Below are 16539 nucleotides of genomic sequence, written 5' to 3'. Positions count from 1 at the left end.
TTGTGTGCTGCAGGTGCTGACATAGTCAGACTCTTATTGGTTTGGAGAAAATAGCTGTCTGGCTTTTGCAACCACCGTCTCCTATGTTGCAATACAGAAAATAAAGCAAAAGTACAAACCGGTCTGAAGAGCAGAGTAAACATCAGATGGGAAGAATAGATGGAGAGGGGATGTTGAGGTTGGAAAGGAGGTGAAAGAGTGCAGCTGAAGCACATTGGAGAGGATTGCTCATATAGCTTCAAAAGGTGGTAGAGGCCATTAATGGTCTGTGGGAAATGTCAAAGATGAATGATGGGAGTCTCACAGCTAGTCAGTTGTCAGTGTCACGTGTGTTGCTGTCAACACAGGACACATAACGGCTCATGTTATATGCACATAGATGCGACGCCAAGTGTATTTTTACGCTCCAAGTATATTTTCTTCAATACAGTGCCTGTAAAGAAACAGATGAAGGACTGAAGTTACCGAAATAGCCTAGTATCAAGTAGCATCAGTCAAACAATACCTGCACCCTTTTTGTGCGACCATCATGGGTATCGAAGTCCTGTATTGGTATCTGTACTGGAATCATATTTTTTGTTTTTGTTTTCTAATTTATTTGGGAAGGTGGTCCTAAGAATTTCTTTTTAACTATCACAAGTAAATTTAGGAGTTTTGAATGATAACCAGCACTATTCATATCGAAGTGGACCAAAATGTATTAGAGAACAATATAAACTTAGATGTCTTGGCTGGTTTGGGTGTATGATTAAATCTGTGCTCCCGCTGAGTTGTCCTTTCAATTATTTTATTTTCACTTCATACAGGTTACACACTAGATGTTACACCTTAAAAAGAATAGCACATATCACTGCATTACAGCTAACAATACAAACAAGCAGACTCACAGGCCCCCCAAAAAAAAGGACCCTTCTGGCTGAATATTAGCAGCTTGACCTCAAAGTCACCCTTTCATTTTAAATCCTTTCTGCTGGACAAAAGGTGAGAGCTGTATCACCGTCAAAATACGTGTCGTTTGTACTGTATACCCAGCAGACTGGAACAGAAACTATGACTTAGTCAAACAGTAAATCTGTTATCCAGAAAACACGGCATTGTTGGAAAGCAGGAGCAACTTCACATGCAGTGTCGTCAAATTCCAAAGAAGTGTTGCAAAACAACGTAACAGATGTAATTGGCTGCAAATGAGACTCATGTGGCAAACAGCAGTGGTCAATTAGCACCAGTCACTTGGAGGTAAACATATGGTTAGTTCTTCTTCTCTTACCGAGGCCTTGGCAAGATAACAGTCTTCATCTTTCGGCCTGTTTCTCCTAATGAGGCGACGAGTAAGTGAGGCCAACAGCTACCCTCAGACCACACACACACACACACACACACGACAAATATCACATGCAAGTGATTTGCTGCATTCAAATGACAGTCTATCTGGTGTGTGTGTGTAGAATCTGGGGATATGATGCAATAGAGTCATGTTGCTTATGTAATCGTTACTGAAATGTTGTTTCCCATAATTAATATTTTAGTTATGTAACAGGTATGGTAAGGACCAAGAAGCAGTGCGACGGACACACGGAATAGTTGGAACAAAACTTAATTCCAGGCTGAACACACAACAGGCAAACAGTTATGGATCGGCACACGTGTAGAAATCCCCTCGGTGGAACGCCAAGCCATCAGGGGAGAAGGCCGACAGAAACCAGAGGAAGCAGAGACAGAATCTCGTTGTCGAGGACAGAAGGCTGAGTCGTGTACCGGGGCAGAGGCAAGGCAGAGAAGTCCAAACAGGCAGGGCCGGCAACGGGAAACCAGCCAGAGGGTAAATGCGGGGAAAGTCTAGGATAATGCGGATCAAGATCTGGCAGTGAGTGTGTGTGTGAGACTTGGGTCTAAATAGTAGGTGCCGCAGAGTGAGCAGGTGCGAGTGATTGAGCTGATGAGGTGGGTGTGACTAACAGGTGCACTGAATGAGCTGATTAGGTGAGTGAGCGATAGAGTGACATGGAAGGGCCAGAGCTGTGACAAGTTATGAAGATTATTTTGTATTATTTTGTACAAAAGCTTGAGGAGGCAACGTTCTTCAAAAACATTTTTTTTTTTTAACATTTGTTGAATTTCTCATTACATTGTGACAGCAATCAAGAAATCAAATGCTTCAACATGTACATTCATTGCGAGTCTTCCATAAGCTGTTTGATTGACAGATGTTAATGTTGTGAAAACCTTTGGAGATAGAGCTGCTAGCTAACGAGTTAGCAACGCTGGGATGGGTTTTTCATTTAGCTATTTTTTCTAGAACCTAGCGTACTCCTGCTAGTTTCCCAAGATTACAAACCCTAGCGTTAACACGGAGCAACATTATCCAATTATTCAGACCTACAAGATAAAACCTTTTAAAACCTTTCCACCAAATGTTCTCTTCCGTAACAAATAATTCCTGCTAAATATCTCAACACTTTGTTCCATGTAATCTTCACAACATCGTAATACGTCTCTAAATAACACAGTTGATCAGTGTTGCAGCAACATGGCTGGTGTTGCAGATGCATTATGTCTTCACTAGGGCTCCCATGTGAATGTCAAATAATTGTTTTCTGTTGACCGACCATCATCTAACACAAGGGAAAGAAGAGCGGATTTAATTGGCACCATTATACATCCCTGATCCTCTGCCGTGAAACATGGTCATCTGTTTCTGCTGAGAAAATAACACGGCGTTTGTTTGCGACAACAGAGAGGGACAGGTTGGGAAGGTGAAGCCTCGCAGCCCAGAGAGGTAATTGCTGCCTGAGTAGCAGATCTGAGATCTTAACAACGAATTGGATATTAGGCACACCTCACAAGGGAAGAGTGACCATATTGGGATAGAAGTCCAATATAGAAAAACAATACAAGTGGGTAATAAGAAGCATTTGACTGCAAAGAGCATTAAATGACTGCTTGGGGTTGGAGGGGTTGAATGACTTATTAAATTCAGATTCATGGTTTCAAAACAGATTAATTTAAACCTGTTTTTTTTCTACCAATTCATACTGTTACGATCTTGGTTTTGGTTAAGTTTGTTTCCTTTCTGTGCAGCACCTGTGTTTGTTGCCTAATTGCCTTCACCTCCCCAGTGTACTTAAATCCTGTTCCCCCCCAGTCTCCGTGCCAGCTTGTCTTAGTCCTCTGTGTCTTACATTCCAGCGATTTTTCTAGTGTTCTTGTTCCTAATATTGATATCTCAGCCTGTTTTTCCTTGACCATGTTTTTTTGCCTCATCCCTGCCTGATTTGTTTGCCTGTACTGCCTACCTGTGAACCTACTGTGAAGTAAAGCCTGTTTTTCTACACCTATCTTGCTGTTTGGATATTACAATTAAGTCCTGTTTATCCTGTGTTTCCACGAGGCGCAACACATACTGTATATTGGGCAATTCCGAATCTTACCATTTACTGCCAATGTTCAATACCAATGCAGGAAGTACACTTAGTGAGGCTGAAAGTAAGGCTGTGGAGGTCGATGGGTTTGGAACTTTTGTTTCCTAAACCTAAACACACCTTGGACTTAAAATTTAAACTGGTCTACTCTACAGTGTAAATCTCCTACACTCTTTACAGCCAACAGCCAACGACCTGCCAATAACTTCCGTGTGATACATAAATGAATTGCGTTATTAATTTGAAAAAAAACATTAACCGTGAACATAATGACAGTGATAATGGATATGAACATGTATTTACAGTGTAAACTAGTGATATCACAACTGTCTGACGGTCAAATTGATCTCAATAAGCGTATTATTATTATATCCGGGTTTTTTTCCATCCACATAACCAACTATTGGACATTTATATATTTATTAGATGAATACAAGGTTATGATAGCTTTGCTATCTACTGGCTCTGTGCCAGTTTTCCTTTCAGCTGAGGGTGCGGCTCTGCCGTTTTTATGGCCGACTGTATATCATTGCAGTGAGGGCGGTGCATGCAAATGAATGGCGCCCCATTATAAGGGCTCCTTGATCGCAAACATGGAGGGAGATGGGTGCCGCTCGCTTGCAGTTGAAGGCTGGATTCCATATGAGGCCGAAAAAGACAAGCAATGGGGCAACTATGCCTAAGACAGTATGACATAATCATAAGTGAATTATAGGTTTTAACCTGCCAATACGACAGTGTTTGTATAGAAATGATTCTGTCCCAAGCTTTATGATCCACCAAAACTATTGGTGCATTCGTGAGCGTCTTCTCATGTTATAAACTAAAATGTCTACATTTTTTGTTTGATCTTAAAATTACAAATTAAATGCCATTTACAGAACACAGTGTTATGGAGACACAAAACGGATAAAAGGCAAAGTCAAGAATATAAAACATCTGTTTATCATTATTTTTACTCTTCAATTTATCTTTCACTAGCTCACTTTATTTTTATTTATTTGTTTTTTGTCTTGTGTTGTTTTAAACTGACCTGCTTGTATTAATTGCAATTTAGTAAAAATAAAAAATGAGGACCTTTACGTCTATGATATCCGATACCCTATTCATACATGCATGATTAGATGCTGAAATTAAACATCTGTCTTCCAACAGGCCAGTGTCAAATAAATCCTCCGCAGAGACAATAAATGTCATGGACTTTCTTATTACCCTGGATTAATAACAAATCCTCATTTTAAGCTTATCTGAAGGAGCTTTTCTTTTAAAATCTCATCAGTGGCTACGCTCTTGCTGTTTCATCACTCCCAATATGATTGTCAACACCTTTAATTTCCTGTCTGTCATTCCCTCTCTCCCCTCGGTTAACCTTGGCACCATCTCCTATTCATTTGCAGTTTCGGTCTTCCTTTCCTTTAGTTTATTGAACAATCATCTTGTCAATATTGTCTCTCCTTTCCTGTTATCCAAGACATTTTTATTTACTTTATTTGCTGTTGTCTATTCTACTTATTTTTGCCTTCTTTTGTCCTTTCACCACGGTGATGCTGCAGAGTAATCAGATTTGACCAATAAATTCCGGTGACAAAATCAACATTACCAGCCAAAATATATGATGTTTAAACAACTTAAGGTAATGTGACATAACAATATTTCTCGATAATGAAGATGTATAAATTTGAACTTTTCAATCATCAATTTGCTGTGGAATTCCTTACGGAGTTAAAGTGGGTTTCTCTCATTGTCTTTAGGAAGTGAGAGAATTAATTTCTGTCGATGGAGTTTCTTTCCTATGATTTATTCTATTTCAATATTATTCTGTGTAATTTGTTTTCTTTTCTCTGTCAGTTTTCTCCCTGCTGAGCTGCAGCACAATAAAAACACAAAGGGAAGCACAGTTCAGCAGCAGTATAAAAAGGAGAAACATTACTGGAGGAGGAAAATGCTTTGTTGTCTCTCTCGCATGACTACATCTGTTATACTGGTCTTGAATACAGCATTGGTCCAATTTAAAAATAAAACGTGTTTTCTTGTTTTTTGTTCTTTATTATATGCTTTTTCTGACATTCTTTGTCCACTGTTTTCTTTTGATGTCTTCTGTAATACTTGGAGACATTTTAAAAGGACATAAATCTGTTCATCCTGTTCTCTTGTAGTATTTTCTCTTAACGTCTCTTAATTTATTTTTCTCTCATTTCTTCGCTGTGTCACTTTATTCTGTCTGCAGTTGTCTCAGTTCTTTCTCTGCCTCTCCATTTCTTACCATCCTCATCTTTTCTCTGTCATTCCTTTCTCCATCCCTCTCTTTTTTCCCCCGCTCCGTCTGCCTGCAGAAATTTGCAGCTCAGTCACGCTTCTTACCTAAACGTGATTCAAAGTCCAGTTCAATAAAAATTACCCATCAAACACGTCTCTCCTGTTTGGCCCTCCCTCTTTTATCCACGATGTGGGCGTCGTTTCTGATATTTAAGTGTTTCCTCTGGGCATTTATTTCCTTCTCCTTTCTGACAATTTTCATCTAAATTAAACATCCTGATCGAACACAAGGCAGTCATTCATTATGCTGCTGTTTATTTGAGGGAATTAATAAACAGGCAGAACAGACGGGGGTCTTAGGGGACAACCGTGTTGAACTGATTTTGATTGTCGTGGATGTTTTCAGAGTAATTTGATTTGTTTATTTCCTTTAACACATAAATAGCTTTTGCTCCTGCTCTACATTAATGGTGCGCCGCTTGGCAGATGTGTACCGACAACATGATAAAGCAGGTATCCTTTTGCTGTATGCTGAGGGATAATTCAAAAAATCTACTGGCCTTGTCTTTCCTTCAAAACCCAGTGAGGCTTTCAAATGATCTAGTAGGCTGCTAGACTGTGTCAATGCTATTAGAGACTGGACGGTAGAAAACTGCTTACAACTCAATGGTAACAAGATGATCAAACAGACTACTAGTCCACTCTCCTCTGCTGCCCACTACAACCTGCGTAATCGGGGTAATATTTGATCAATCCATGTCGTTTTACCCCCCATGTTAAGCAGCTGTCTAGATCTTGTTTCTGCCACCTAAAAAATATCAGTAAACTGAGATCTGTATTATCGACAGCTGATCTAGAGATGATGATCTTCTCGCATTGATTATTGTAACGCTCTTTTCTTAACCCTTTGAAGGTAATCCAGAATGCTGCCGCCAGATTGCTCACCATAGGACAAATAGACGGTCTCACATCACCCCCACACTCAGATCTCTTCACTGGCTCCCTGTAGCATATAGGATCCACCTTAAAATTCTTACTCTGTCGGTTATCTGTCGGTCCCACGCGCTCGCCTTAATCAAGACCCGTGGTGACCGAGCTTTTGAGGCAGCAGCACCAAGGTTGTGGAATACATGTAAGACATACCTGTTTAGACTGGCGTTCGTGTCTATTCATGATAGATTTGAACTGGTTCAGGGAGTGAGAACTGTGCGTGTGTCTGTGAGTGGGCGTGTGGGTGTGCTTTCAAATGTTTTCTCTTCAATGTTGGGAAGTAAATAATGCAATTTAACTGTGTATTGATTTGTGAAATCGACTGAAGCATTGTAAAACAATGGCGGGTCTGTTCAACACACCCACACACATACACGTCTGTATTCCCCAAGCCAATTATCCCGTGTACTTCCTGTTCTCTTACGCACACAAATAAAACCATTTATCTTTTATTGGCTGACAGCACTGATGGGCGCAGCCCTGGTTGGCTGCAGGTCCTCCATACATTTAATGTGATGGTTTAAGAACAGCGAAATCTCTGCAGAATTTAGGGAGTAATTGATCCAGTGGGACATTGTTTATTACAAACAGTAGCATTCATTCTGGACCTGAAATTGTCCTACACTCATGAAATATGATGTATTTGCATTTTGTACCACTCACAATGACCCCATCGGGAGGTATTCTGGGTATGTCCAAGAGAGAGGATATCCCAGGGCAGCCCTAGAACAAGCTTGAGGGATTAAATATCCCATCTGGCCTTCCAATACCTCGGCATCCCCCAGAGAGAGCTAGTGGATGTGGCTGGAGAGAAGGATGTCCGGGGGTCCTTGCTTAGTCTGCTGCTACCAAAGCACAAACCGAGATAAGAGCCTGAAAATGAATGAATGGATAGATGGATTAGCAGAGTGCTTGAGTACATTCATGCTCCCCAAAGGATGTACCAGTTCCATTTTGGGAGATGAGCTTCCACCTATAGCTTAAACATATCCCATTGACTGAATGGCTATTATATTTGTTGCAGTCATGAATTCTGCCTTGTTGTAATAATCCATCTGTCTGATTAACTTTGAGTAAAATTACTTTAAGTTAATCTTCGTTTTGTGTTGATTTTGGCTGAACCTGTGGACAGAAGTGGTTGTGTTTCCAAGTGCACTATGTCCTCATGCCTTTATGATGTGCAGCTGCCAGAATTCCCTTTGACGTCTCATTTCACTGCAGTAGGGTCTGACAGTCTGCCCCGCAGCGTCCTGGTTCTGGTTCTCCCGTGCCTCCCTTCCCTCCAGCGGGCCCACCAATACGGCCTTGCATACGCATACGGACACTGCTGTCACTCTACAGTTTCTCTCCGGCCGCCGGCACACAGTGGAGCCACAGACGGATTACCATGTCCAGGGTCGCTGGACACAAACACCCCACAGACCCCTACCTACACACACAAATGGTACATGAGCACTGGACAATGGCACAAGGTGACCCACAACCACACAGTTACATGTATTTTACTTGAAAGTGTATTTGTTATTGTGACATGTTAAATGGCCTTGGTGGTAGTTTCATACATGCCATGTGCAGCAAAGTATATCTTTAGGTGTGACACACCTTAATTTAAATAAAACCACTAACAATAAAACGTGAAAGAATGAACATCAAATGAAGTACAGAGCCACAGCTACGTACGACCACGCTGATCAAGTCGTCACTAAAAAAGATAATGAAGAAGTTTAAGGCCAAAGACCTCACATTGGCTCAGGTTCCTGGGAACGTGCCCACTTTTCCCAGTGATCCATCTATGAGTGGAGATTCCCGCTGAAGTCCTTTCCAATTAATTGTGTTATGTTGGAGGTATCAACCCACTCAATTGCTCTGTTGCCATGTTTCTCTCTGTCCGGTGCATCCCTGTCTCTGACTTTCTGTCTGTCTTTCCATGTCTGTCTCTTTGCCCTTATCTTCCTCTGTCAGTCATGGTGCTGTGTGGCGCCCTGTTTAGTATTCCCCTCAGTCATGTCTGTCGGCTTACACTCAATCACACACCCACCACACACACACACACACGCACGCACACACGCACACACACACACACAGGCTGGTAATGACTTGTGTTTTCCCACACAGGCTACAAATTAGACGAACAAATAGATACAGACATGCAGTCGCATACCCACACACACAGCTGACAGTCTGACCTTGGCGCCATGGTTTAATGTGCAAGAGGACACATGTTGATGCCAGACCAATGTCACAGTCACTTTATATTAAGAGGAAGGCTTTTGCCATCATAACGCAGGAGCATCTGGGTCATTTGCACCAAGGACATTCAGATTCCACATCAGACTGTCTCTTCCTAAGGATGTGGCTTTCTGAATGACGATTTGGTGATGGCCAGCCTCTATTCACTCGTTACTTTAAATGTTGCACACCTGGATTAAATAATTACTTTCCGTATACCAGGGGTTTCACAGAAATGTTGACTAGTCTAATATCAAAACCACTAGTCGACACTGTGCCTCATTGTAAAATAATATTTTACTTACTATAAATAAAAACATTTCCGCCGTAAATTGGGACATAAAATTCATCAGAATGCAGGAATTTTAAGTTTTGTTCTTACTGCAGTCAAACATTATCTCCTCAAGCTTACTGGGTTTAGTCCAATCAGATCGAGGCTCATTTGTAAAAAGCCTGCCAGCAGACCTGGTACCAGCAGACCATCTGCCGATTAACGGATCATTTACAATAATTTCAAGTACAACTTACTCAAAAAGGTTATTTAAGTATACGTAACGAAGTAAATGTGACATAAGTAACTGCTACTACCTCTGACTGGCAGAAACCCTGAGAGCGTAGGCTATGCCAGGCAGACACACAGCTGACAACCATGAAGCTCAATGAATGTTTGCAGGGTGATTATTGGGGAAAGTAACTGCATGTGTCCATGACCATGCACGTAACATAATGTCTGCTAACTCTCCCAGGGGGTAAAATGGGCACAGTTGCCTGTTTTGGGCATACCCTGCAGTTGGCATCAAGCAATTGTTCCAGGTGGGCAGCTTGTTAGGCACTCCATGCAAGATACTCATCCTGTCTGTTAGGTAAACGATCGGTCAACAAGGTTTGGCTACGGATCAGAAAAAGAAAAAAAATCTAAAGCAGCATCCTGAAACCAGATGTTGCCAAAAAGCTGGATGTCAACAGTCAAAACTACAAAATCGTGACAGACTGAACGATTAAACTTCAGCTCTAACGACAAAATTCTTCAACAAATGTAATTTGAATCTTCACTTTTGCCACAACAGTAACAATTTTCCAGCACAGAAGAACTGATCAGAAAAACACAAACCGTTTGCCAACCACACGCAGTTTAATGAGCCTGAAGTGAAAGATGATGACCGTTTTGTGCCTGCTGGTTTGCTGCTCCACATAAAGACATCAGTCAGCAGATTTAACAGGGTTTCTGTTACATAAAGATATGGTATTAATGTTTATGTAGCGTAACACTGCAAAGGATTAGGGAGTCAGGGGAGCGGAGATAAAGAAGAGGCGAGAAGAGAGGAGGGACTGGGAGGTCGAGGAGGTTAGAGCTGTAGAAGAGGAGATGACAGGGCAGAAAAGGTGACGAGTTAAAGAAAGGAGATGTGATGAGTTTAATGGATTTTCGCTGAGGAGAAATAGAGGAGGAAGTGAAAGCACAGGGGTAGAAGTGATACAGTAAGATGACAGTATTAGGCCATGTTCAGAAAACATCAGGGGCAGCTATGTGCGTACTGGGACAGGATTTTGAATAATACAGTACATCTACGTATAAATTAGAAAGTAAGCTTTAGCTCTCTTCTTTCCATTTGCTTCACTTTTATGGCTTGGTCTCTGCCTTCTCCTCTGTCACACATAGATGGATAACAACATGTTGAACCAACAGAGAAGAAGAAGAGAATTGGGCTTCGGTTTAGGCAACAAAACTACTTAGTTAGGATTAGGAAAAGAGCATGGTTGACATTAACTTGACTGCTTAACAACTCATTTGACGAACAAAACTAACGAGTCATGTAACTAATGACTCAAGTGACAAAATAAGTAAATGCTGAGTGAAAGTGTGTTTGTTTTAACCGGTCCATCCTCCCGCAGACTTTCTTGGAGTAAACTGAAAGCCCGGTGCATCTCACACTGTTTGGGATTTGGGAGTGAGAACAGAGCACTTCTTTCTACACACTTCCTTTAAACAATGTCGTGACATGTTTAAACGAGATGTTTACCCTTGCATACATTTTCTTTTTTTCCAAAACCCCAACATGCTTATTGTAATTTATTCTAAAACAACTTGAGCATGAAAGTTCATTCTTCAAGTGGTAAGGGGACCTTTGAGCTAAGATGTTACGACTCATTCTGTTGAAGAAAAATAACTATATTTATACTGAGGAATTGTAGTACAATGAAATATACATACACACAAGTAGAAGTGTAGATTGATTGATTGATATGTTAATTATACACATGATAATGGGATAATACCGTTTTGCTCTCCATCTCCCTGCACTCGGACTTTGAATGTAATTTGTTTGCCGAAAACAGTTGACAAAGTTAAATATTTTTCTTCTTCTAATTTTCCTATAGATATTATAGTGATAGTATGGATCTCGTGAATTGCATGACTGTGGATTGGAGTTAGTTGAAAGCCTTGCGCATCGCATACAGACGCTGAAGGGTGCCTCCGACCACGCGTCTGTATTTGCAGAGTTGGGAGTGAGAGCATGGTTGCTTTGTCATGCCATATCATTATCATGTCACACGACTGAGATAAGAGAGAGCCTCCTGCTGAGACAGACTGATCGTATTACAGGACGTTGATGGTGTGAAGACAATGTCCTGACAGAACGGATCCGCCAGACTTGTGCCTTGTCACAAACCAGGCTGTCAGTTGTCGAGTTCCTGTCATTCAAGTGTCAACACACTTCGCCCTTCTACTGGGGAGTCATGCAGATATATTTGCAGACGTTTGGATGTCTTCATAACGGATTTCTTTGCTTTCACCCAAATACAACACTCACTCATTTTATTCACCTCTATTGCATCACGACGATGTCAGAAATCTCAGTGTAACTGAGATTCACTCACCATGCAATACAAACTCAAAGCCTCAGTGAAACGGAAGTTAGAGCATCTTTAGCTTCTGTACCGTGACACTGTGAGTACGGAATAGTTGAAGGGTGTACAGGTACAAAAAGGATATAAATCAAATCCTTCACATTTAATTGGACCACTAAAAAGTAGGCAGTTTTAGAGGTTAGCATGATACCAAGTGAAAAGGACTGTCGACTCCACACACACACCACCCTCACCTGTTGTTAGAGAAGGAGGAGGGCCTCCCTCCATGCTGCTACAGCGCTTGAGCTGCACGCTCACCCGCTGGCATATACTCTGCAGGCTGTCTGGCGGACGTTCGTCTGCATATATTAACAACCGTGCAGTGAATAACAAACAGGGTTGAAAATTGTCCCTTGAATGAATGAACTTAGTCGCATTGTGTTGGTAGTCAAACATTTTTTGCTCACATTTTAGCTCACTCCATATCTCATCATCTTAGTCTTTTAGCTACGACGATCTATAAATGATGAAGTGCGGTTTTACATGCAAGACGTGGCTAGCTCGTCACCCAAGTTCTTATTTGATTGGACTAGTTTGTGCCCTGAGTGCAGGATGCGTCATCTAACATTTGAAACCGTAACAGAAGCTAGAGACGCTATAACTTCCATTTCATTGGGACTACAAAAGCAGAATGAGGAAGATTCTGTGTGTAGACAAACATTATCCCTCTCAGTCATCACTTATGACCCACTAGAAGTGTCTGTGGCAGTGTCTGTATCTGCAGAGACCCTGCCCTCTGCCTGTATTTTCTTATTTTGCTGTGTTCAGGATGTTTCTTGAAATTTCTTGGATGTTACTTGGCAAGTAATGTTGATATCAAAGAATGTATGAAATCACTTTATTTTAACTGATTTCTCACAATGCAACGTACAACCGTTCTTCCTCAAATAGGGATCCCTTCTGTTCCTGAGGTTTCTGCATCTTCTTTCCTTTTGAATGTTTTTCATAATGAATTTCATTATTAGGATACTGTAAATGGTCTAAGGGTGGAGTGAGTGAAATGTATGATTCCAGTCTATATTAATAAATATGACTTGGCTTCACTACTTGCAACAGTTTTCAAATTTGTAAATAGCAGTTTTAAGTATAAAATGTTAAACTATAAAAACAACTTAAACTCAGATGTCCCCCTTAGTCTGATCTGTGGGAGTAATTTGATCTTAACACTGCACCATGTTGCACTGAGACTTTGTCTAGACGTCTATTGAGTTCTTCCACTTTTGGTAGCTGTCTGGATTGTCTGTCAATCAGAGTCCAGTTTGCCATAGTAATTAACTTTCTCTCTCTGTCTCTATTTCCTCTCTCACCCTCATATACCCACCACTTCTGTCTCTCTCTCTCTCTCTCTCTCTCTCTCTCTCTCTCTCTCCTTCGAGAGAAACTGGAGGAGATAATGGAGACTCACCACAGAGGACTGACATCGATTTATAGCTGAGACCTGATGATGAACATGCACACAACGCAAGCACACAGGGATTTGGTCTGAGTGAGTCACACTAATGGCACTTACAGCTTAATGTGGCTCTCCAAGGCAAGGCTGCTCTAACAAATACATGTTCAGGTCTGACAGACAGGAGAAGAAATGACATTCAGGAGCCATCCTTGGATTTATTCTCAACATTTTGAGCTTTTGAATACTGAATTTCATGTAGTAATACATTAGACAGTATACAGCGAAAATGAGCATCAAACGATTAAGCACAAATAAACAGCAAAATAAGGTAAAATAAGGTTGAGGTAGTTTTGCAACCAAGTGTCTAATGAAACCCCACCAAGATCAAATAAATAATTCATGGTCATAAATCTGAAAGCAGGACTGTTTCTGGGCACCGGAAAGGCTGACATTTCAGGGATACTTTTCACTTTACAGTGATGGCATATCTTCACTTGGATCCTCTAACACGTGGGTAGGATTTAGTGGCAACTATAGCTGTGTGGTTGCAGATTACAACCAACTCACCGCTCCTTTTCCAAGACTGCGATAACGTGAGCCACTGAGTCCAAAACCGTGGTAACTCCGTTCGCCTCTCGCAGAGGCCATCCTTCCCATAATAACACTACTTTAGGCAACAGAGAACAATAAGACGGCGGCTGGCGGTACCACAGTCACGATGAAGAACTTTGGTGGCCTTTCGGTAAAAACATGTAAAGCTCTCCATGGAGTAAGTGTGCGGTTTGCTGTTCTGGGCTATACCGTAGCAACATGGGGGCATAACACGACAGAAGAAGATCCGCTCCCTGTAGATATAAACGGCTCATTCTAAGCTAACGAAAACACAATACTTAGTTTCAGGTGATTATACAAAAATGTAAACCCCCCCAAAATGCTACACACTGGCCCTTTAACACACAGATGTAGATTGTTGTACTTGCACTTCTTTAACCCGCCTCTTTTTCTCACGCCCATGCACAAGAATATCACCTTTAAGTGTTTGCCACTTCTGACACATGTGCAAAGTTTCACAACTTTTCAAGCACCATAAGCCCCTCATACTCAATACTATTAATATGAGGGATTAATAATACCTTTAGTTTCAATAGGGCCTCTGCTGGCCGACCGATGGTTGGTGCTCGAGCCCTAATGAATGAGATTTTACTTGTAGCTGTATTTTCTCCCTGTCAAAGGGTTTTTTGGGGGGAGTTTTTCCCTGTCCCGATGTGAGGGTTCTAGAACAAAGGATGTCGTATGTGTACAGATTGTAAAGCCCATTTGTGATTTTGGGCTATACAAAAAAACCCAAATTTGATTTAATTGAATATGACTAAAAGGCTAAAAAGTATATTTTTTAGCAAAGGTTGCATTATGAGGAAACACCTTTTTTCCCTGAAAGTTCACACTATTCAAAAGGTTAATAAAGTTGCATCGGCCTAACTGCAAGATAATCATGTTATGGGTGTTTTGTGTCCCCTCATTAAGCTAAATTGGAGCTGACATTTAAATGCTTCCAGGCACCAGAGAAGCTGTTCAGACATTTCAGCTTGCTCAGTTCATCCTAAGGGTTTTCTCCACATCTATAGCAACAGAACTAACAAGCGGTCCTCTTGAGCAAGCTGCAGTGACGTCAGTGATCTTATGTATCATTATGTGCCACATCCATTCAGACGGGATTAGTGTCTGTAGAGGGGGGGGGTTTGGTCATTTCATTTCAACAGTGTTGATATTATACCCGTCCAGATCGGCCATGTCACCTTCAACCTTCAAGACACTTCAGCCCCAAACCCCGGCTTTGTGCAGACAAACTTAAATGCTGCGGTGATTCAAGCCGTTTTCATAACAGCATCGAGTGCTGGGTGAAATGGACAAAAGACAAGAATGTTAACGTTTTTCACAGTTTGTGTGCTTTGACGGATTTAAACTGAGCACCCTCCATACTTCAAGTCAAGTCTCTACAGAATGAGCTACTACTGCCACCATTTGTTGGTCGGCAATTTGTCAATTTGTCCGTGTGAACATGTTTCAGACTGTAAACTTTATTTCCCTGCAGGTGGATGAAGATGAAGATTTTGCAGCTACCGTCTCATCTTCTTTATTTCTATGATAATTTGTGTTTATCAGCACCGGAGCCAGGAATAAGCTTTATGAGACCAGAATCAGCTCCTCAGACAGTATTCATGTTGCAGCACTGCCACAAACACACCTGGATGCTCCTTTCGGCGATTCTGAGCTGGCTGTGGAAGGATAGATTATACAGAAGGGATAAGGACAAGTATGATGGTGGAGTGGACTAATGTCAGATTCAGAGATTCTAGTTTTCTAGTTGGTTGTTGTTGTAGGCCAACCGGTTTTAATGCAAAGTTTTGGTCAGAATATGTGAAACTCTGGTTATGACTGATGCAAGTATCTTGCTTCTAGCTGACCTGAACACTGGCTGGTTTTCTAAGAAATGTCCAGTCTGTAAGAAGTTGATTCCTACAGTGGATGATCAGTGGTGATTCATACGGTTGATATGATTCCCCACATTACCCAGAGAAACTAATCCTGTCTTAATGGGATCAGACACGCGTTCAGTATTCTTGCACATTTTCGAACTTGACATTGATTTAAACTGAGAATCAAAGAGTTTCAGTTGTAAGGAGAGTTCATGCTACAGCTCTTTCATCTGCTTGATCAAAAGACATGTTGTGAAAACCTGCATTCAAAATGAAAGTTTGTGAGTGTGTACTTCTGTGCCTACTGTACATATGTGTGTATAAATATCTATTTATATATAAATATCTATATATGCAGTATAGGGCTGTGAGTACAGCATTGTTATGTTATGCCTGGGCTTGAAGCACAGTACAGCATGTTCATGTGCATTATACGTGACACACTGTCGACCTGATTCTATATATACTAAGTCTCCTGTGCCAGATTGTATTATGTACTTTCAATTTAGCATCCCAGCCATCGTGAGTCCTACCTACTGTTTGGACATCTGTCCCTTTTTTTAATGTCTCTTGTTGTGGCTTATTTGCCAATGAAGACAAGCAACTGTATGTACACAACACATCTGCTCTCTCTTTCTCTTTACACTAAATGCGTTCCAAGAATATTCAGCAGCATTTACTCCTTTCCGTATGTTTGAACAGATGACAAAGATGTCATTTGAAATGGAGCACCACCTGTAAATGTGCCAATTCTCATCTTGGAAGAAATTTAGTAAAAGATTTAAACTCTTGTGATTCTGGTCAAAATGGTAGCTATTTTAGTTAAAGGGGCCAAACCATGCACGTTTTCAGGTTCATACTTGTT

Source organism: Pholis gunnellus (genome assembly GCF_910591455.1).
Source record: "Pholis gunnellus genome assembly, chromosome: 2".
Lineage (NCBI taxonomy): Eukaryota > Metazoa > Chordata > Actinopteri > Perciformes > Pholidae > Pholis > Pholis gunnellus.
This window is presented reverse-complemented; position numbering follows the sequence as displayed.